This window comes from Vicia villosa, linkage group LG3 (genome assembly GCF_029867415.1).
Source record: "Vicia villosa cultivar HV-30 ecotype Madison, WI linkage group LG3, Vvil1.0, whole genome shotgun sequence".
Taxonomy (NCBI): Eukaryota; Viridiplantae; Streptophyta; class Magnoliopsida; order Fabales; family Fabaceae; genus Vicia; species Vicia villosa.
This window is the reverse complement of record NC_081182.1, coordinates 206,905,486-206,911,901: the sequence shown is the minus strand read 5'-3', so window position 1 is coordinate 206,911,901 and position 6,416 is coordinate 206,905,486. Positions and strand designations below refer to the sequence as shown.

At 31.5% G+C, this 6,416-nt stretch overlaps 1 long non-coding RNA gene across 2 annotated transcripts; it reads right to left on the bottom strand.

Moving 5' to 3' along the window:
- Positions 1-1,542: 1,542 nt before the first annotated feature.
- Positions 1,543-5,969, bottom strand: LOC131593400 (uncharacterized). Of its 2 annotated transcripts, XR_009280950.1 has the most exons (8): positions 5,767-5,969; positions 5,629-5,671; positions 4,361-4,816; positions 4,094-4,172; positions 3,071-3,242; positions 2,862-2,989; positions 2,663-2,731; positions 1,550-2,255 (listed from the first exon to the last, which is right to left on the bottom strand). It is a non-coding gene; the product is annotated as an uncharacterized LOC131593400 (long non-coding RNA). The 2 variants fall into 2 exon arrangements; XR_009280949.1 differs by having other exon boundaries at positions 1,543-2,255; positions 4,361-5,671.
- Positions 5,970-6,416: the final 447 nt, after the last annotated feature.

Sequence of the window (6,416 nt, the reverse complement as noted above, 5' to 3'; positions counted from 1 at the left end):
AAAATTTGCAAGTGTAAAGAACTTCGTGACTTTTATGAAGTATAGCATACAAAAATCTTGTAAAGTACCAAAATTTGCAAGTTTAACAAATTTCATGACTTTTATGAAGTGTAGTACACGAACATATTCCAAAAGATCAAATTTTGAAAGTTTAACAAACTTCGGGACTTTTACATAGTAAATAGCACACGAAAATCTTCCAAAAGACTAAATTTTGCAAGTTTATAAAATTTCGTGACTTTTATGTAGTATAGCACACGAAAATCTACCAGAATACCAATGTATGCAAGTTTAACAAACTTCATGACTTTTATGTAGTATAAAACACATAAATCCTTCAAGATACCAAATTATGCATGACTAACAAAATTCGTGACTTTTATGTAGTATAGCACACGAAATATCTAAAATACAAATATTTTCAAGTTTAACAAACTTCATAACTTTTATGTAGTATAGCACACAAATTTTTCCAAAAGACCAAATTTTGCAAGTTTAACAAACGTCGTTACTTTTATGTAGTATAGCCAACAAAAGTCTTCCAAAATATTAAAATTTGCTAGTTTAATGAACTTCGTGACTTTTATGTGGTATAACACACGAATATATTCCAAAAGACCAAATTTGAAAGTTTAACAAACTTCGTGACTTTTATGTAGTATAGCTTACGAAAACCTTCCAAAATACCAATGTATACAAGTTTAACGAACTTCATGACTTTTATGTAGTATAGCACACAAAAATCTTCCAAAAGACCAAATTTGCAAGTTTAACAAACTTTTTGACTTTTATGTAGTGTAGTACATATAAATATTTCAAAAGATCAAATTTTGCAAGTTTAACGAAGTTCGAGACTTTTACGTAGTGTATAGCACACGAAAATCTACCAGAATACCAATGTATGCGAGTTTAACAAACTTCGTGACTTCTATATAGTATAGCTTACAAAAATCTTAAAAAATACCAATGTATACAAGTTTAACAAACTTCATGACTATTATGTAGTATACCACACCAAAATCTTCCAAAATACAAAAATTTACAAGTTTAAAGAACTCCGTGACTTTTATGAAGTATAACACACGAAAATCTTCTGAAGTACCAAAATTTGCAAGTTTAACAAACTTCATGACTTTTATGTAGTGTAGTACACGAAAATATTTCAAAAGATCAAATTTTGCAAGTTTAACAAACTTCGGGACTTTTACGTAGTATATAGCACACGAAAATCTTCCAAAATACTAAATTTTGCAAGTTTAACAAACTTCGTGACTTTTATGTAGTATAGCACACAAAAATCTACCAGATTACCAATGTATGCAAGCTTAACAAACTTCGTGACTTTTGTGTAGTATAAAACACAAAAATCCTTCAGAATACCCAATTTTGCAAGATTAACCAAATTTGTGACTTTTAGGTAGTACAACACACGAAAATATCTAAAATACAAAATTTGCAAGTTTTACAATCTTCGTAACTCTTATGTAGTATAGCACGCTAAATTTTTCCAAAAGACCAAATTTTGCAATTTTAACAAACGTCCACTAGTAGAAAAAACACTTGTTAAGTCGGTTAAAAATGACTTTTTAAGTCGGTTCCGAAACCGACCTAAGAGTTGCCGACATAAGAAGTTTTTACTTCTTAAATCGGATTTGGACCTGACTTAAGAAAAGACTATTAGGTCTGTTAAAAAGCGTCTGACTTAATAACGTCATTTATACTCGACTTTAGAAGTTGCTTTCTTAAATCAGATACAATTAACCGACCTAACAAGTTGTATTTTTTTTCAACAGATTTTTTTCCATCAGCATATTTGGTATGATAAATAGGTTCAAGGTTTTCTTCGAATTATTCTTAGATATAACTATCATTATCATATTATTATAACCCAAACACAGATGCAATTGTGTAGATGAAGAAGAGCATAATTCTAAGTCCTCAATTTAGTTACAACTAACTAATCACCAAACTATATCATATCAAATAGAGAGAAAATTAAGAATGTGCAGGCTGATCTAAGGAGCATAAAAACCAAAGCTTTTTATTTCCTTAACAAATAATAACTGGTAGTGACAGTAAGAAGTAAATCAAGAAAACTAGTGATGGTAGGTCAAATTATCTAACAAAATGACAAGCATAAACATCTCTCTCTCGGACGGAAGAGTCATACAATAACTATGTGTCTGTCCTCTTCCCAAATGAGACAAATGATGGCAGCACAGTGTGATTTTAAGGCTTCTGTACAACTTCGTGTTCTGCAACATGGAAAATATCAGGAATTACATATGTTACAAAATAGCAAAGGAAAATCAATCATAAACACTATATAAACTTCAAAGTAATAAACAAAACTATACAAATCATATTTAACACCATACATGAGCTACTGTAACTTGTTTACTATGATGTGTCTCAGAACTAACAGTCAGTCTATGATCTGTTAAAAGCACGAAAAATACATGTTTCTCTTTATATTTTTTGAACACAGTATGAAACATAACTAAAAATTTTATATTTTCTATAAACATGTTGGATCATGTGAACACGTTACATGATTGACAATTAAGAGAACACATCATTCTTATATTTTCTACTTGTTAAACTAAATAATGTCTCGGTGGATGATATAATACAACTAACTCTGCACTCTTCGTAAACATACCTTACTACGCGAGCAGCTCCAACAACAATTTTCTACCTTGAAGACCATTCTAATAGATCCCTTTGTCGCCTTGAAATATTACAAAGTATTAGATCAATATAGAATCAAAAAGGTATCAGTACCATGAATTCACTGTTATATTGCAATTACCATATAAATGTTGACAATGAAGAGGACACAATATTTTTATAATTTCTACCTGTTAAGCTAAATCATGTCGCGGTGGATGATACAACCAACTCTGCACTCTTCGTGAAGACCTTAGCCCGCGAGCAGCTCCAACAACAATTTTCTACCTTGCAGACTTCTAATGTATCCCTTTGCCGCCTTGAAATATTACAAAATATAAGATCAATATAGAATCAAAAATGTATCAGTACCATGAATTCAATATTATATTGCAATTACCATATAAATGTGAATCAAATGATCCATCACATATGTACTCATAAACCACCAGCCTTCTCTTATCCTCCATGCATAATCCAATCAACATAACAACATTCCGGTGTTGAGCAAAACTCGACATCACCTTGAGAACTAGCCAATTTATGTTGCTTGATAGCAATGACTTGTCCTTCTAGTAGATACAACAACATGGGAAGAAAAGTGATGGTTTAGATCATGCAAGCATAATTTGTCTTTCCAAATATAATGTTTAATTATAAGATATGAAAAACAAAAGCCTTAATTAAATGAAGATGTGTATTTTTTGGCATCCAACGTTTGTTTTCCAACTCTTAAATGGAGATATTTAAAAAGCTGACAATTTATATTTTAAATATTAAAATTGTTATATATGTCCTTCATAATTTGATATTCATATATAATATTTCAAAGAATATACCTATTTTAAATGTTCAAATTTACGAGGCGACTCAATGTAAAGCAAGCATATGCATATTTCACCTTTGATTTGTAAACAGTGACAACAAATTGAAATGTTACATATATTCCTCTATTCCTAATAATTATATCATTCACTTTCTAAACAATTAATGAAAATCACAACTCTTTAGATTAAACTATGTCATTATATTTGGAAAGACAGGAACTATAAACTAGGAAAAAGAAAAGTTTCACTTGCAGTATATTAAATGTAAACAAAATATTAGTGGTATCAAATTTCACAACACCTATAGATCTCTTCCCAAGACCATGGTATGTACGCTTCACAGCTCCCAAATTCATAGTTTACAAGTTAGTTTGAGTTTCATGTAATTAGGGAAATTAAGAATTAAGATTCATGTATTTATTATCAAATTGGTATTATATTCAGTAACCGTGGCATAATCTCTTTTGTTCACATCTCAACAATCCACATAAGCAAAGCACATTCTATCACAATAATTCAATAAGTCACAATATTTTATCAAACTCAAATAAAACTTGGCAATCTAAAAAGAAAAGATAGAACTGACTATTGCTTACCTCGGTCAAACGAAGTCCCCAGGTAAAGTAGCGATGTTTTGCATTAGATGCTTTGGAATCCCATCCTCTATATTATCCTCTATATTCATACAAGGTAGCAGAGGTATAAACACATATTGGAACTTTTTGAAAGGGTGAATCTAAGGGAACATTCCCACAAGTAACCACCTTCAACACTTTATTTCCCTCAATCATGAATATATAACACTAATATACAATGTATTATACATGTTTAGTTAATCAATGCATCAATGTTAAATTACGTACCCCGGAAACCTTCACAAACTGTCTATTCTCGGCAGTTCTTGGCTCTGCATCTGGATATTTAGAAATGAAATCAACAATAGCTTTTCTTCCCTGACAACTATTCCAAGTGAACAATGCCGCAACCGCGCCAAAAAGAATTACTACAACAATAAGCAATATAGCATTGTGGGCAACTCCGACAATAAAGCCACCGGCAATGAATCCCATAACAAAAATCAGAATCACATGCCACAATATTGGCTTCCGGAAGTTATTTTTGAAGGAATACTCATCGTCCACATTCCACACTAAGAGTAGTCACAGTTGGATTATGAACTACAACAACACTATGCGATTTCATCGACCCTAAAGATTCTAATGGACCAAACACGTTCCTCGGAAGTCCTGATGAGTTTAGAGGGCCAGATGTGATCAGACCAGTTGTCGGCAGAACGAGAGGTTTTGCTCCATTTTACACTATACAATTAAAACACCAAATCGTAATAATTCTAAATCTTAGAGAATGATTAATGTTACCTTTAATTCTAATCAAGCAAAATCTGGAAGTATGACATGTTTAAATTAAATATATCTTGTACCTTCACAAGGGTATTTGTAACAAGATCTCCATAATATGACTCACGATCACGATGTCCATGGTCACTTTTGAAAAATATCATTTTATTTGGAGATACTACCACAAACTTTGTATCAAACATGATAGAACAATGAACATAATAACTGTATCCACGATTCCTAAGTTACTTTAACTATATGCAAGACACATGATTCCTTTGCTTAATTCACAAATTCAGGGGTCAGATTCTTTATTTTCTTTTGATCATAAACCTGATTTAAGTGACAAGGAGCTCAAACACTTGAACAAGAAATTGATAATTATTTGGGGTTATCATTGGAAAATTTACGGAGTTCGCAGACTTTGATAACTGAATAAACATCTTATTAGACAACACCTGGAACTACATAAACAAACTGAGTCCAAGAAAGAACTAGTAACAGGCTAACAGCAGCCCTAAAGAAAAAAATTTCATTTCTGTCAAGAAATTTGGCTAGACTGTAGGATACTGACACGAAAATACATCACACAGCAGATTAAAAAAGCTATTAAAATGGTTCCAGGTATAATTAAAAGATCTTGGCATGACACAAATAATCACTTATTAGGGAAAAGCACTTTATAATCACTTATTCACTCACATGTATAACATAAATTCAAAGGCGGGATAAGAAATAAAAGCAATAAATCTACACTGAGTTTAAGAAATTACCAGGATGGGCAGATTGTGTAGCTAACCCAACCGATGACTCTTTCTGCAACAAGATTCACAACAAAATAAAGTGAGACGTTGTAGTAGCGATTAGAAAGAAAACAAAGTTGCAGTGAGAGATAAAGATAGTGAAGAAACCTAAATCTGGAAACGTAGAGCATTCGCTATATCAATACTTTTTTTTGTTGATTATCGATTTAGGGTTTATGATTATGGTTGTGGTGAGAGCAGTGATGATGGTGATTTTGTTGTGAAGCGAAGGCAAAGAGAGACATATGAACCCTATTATTCTTCTCGATATAGATAATGGTGAGTACTGCGTGGGTTCGTGGGTGCTTTTGTTTTAGTAAATAAAAAAATTCATTCACCAAAAATTAACTTTAATTATATATTCCGCTTAAATATCGCAACAATTTAGCATAATGGCAAGTTCTTTTTATTTGGGAGCGCGTAGACCTCATATCAACCAAAATTTTATTTCACTAAAATGTTTGAAGTAGGAATCGAACCTGCACCTTGTTAGTAGTAAATAAAATCTCTTAGGTCAGGTGTGTGACACCTGACTTAAAAAATTAATTTCTTAAGTCAGTTATAATATATAGGCGACGTAAGAAATTGAATGCAAATTATATATTTTTTATTTAATATTTGTTAAGTCGGTTTTATATACAACCGACCTAACAAATTTAGAAATATTTACGAAATTGCCACCGCATCGCTTCTTAAGTCAGGTGGTTTGTGTACTGACTTAAAAACCTTTGCTAAAAAGATATTTTTGTACTAGTGGT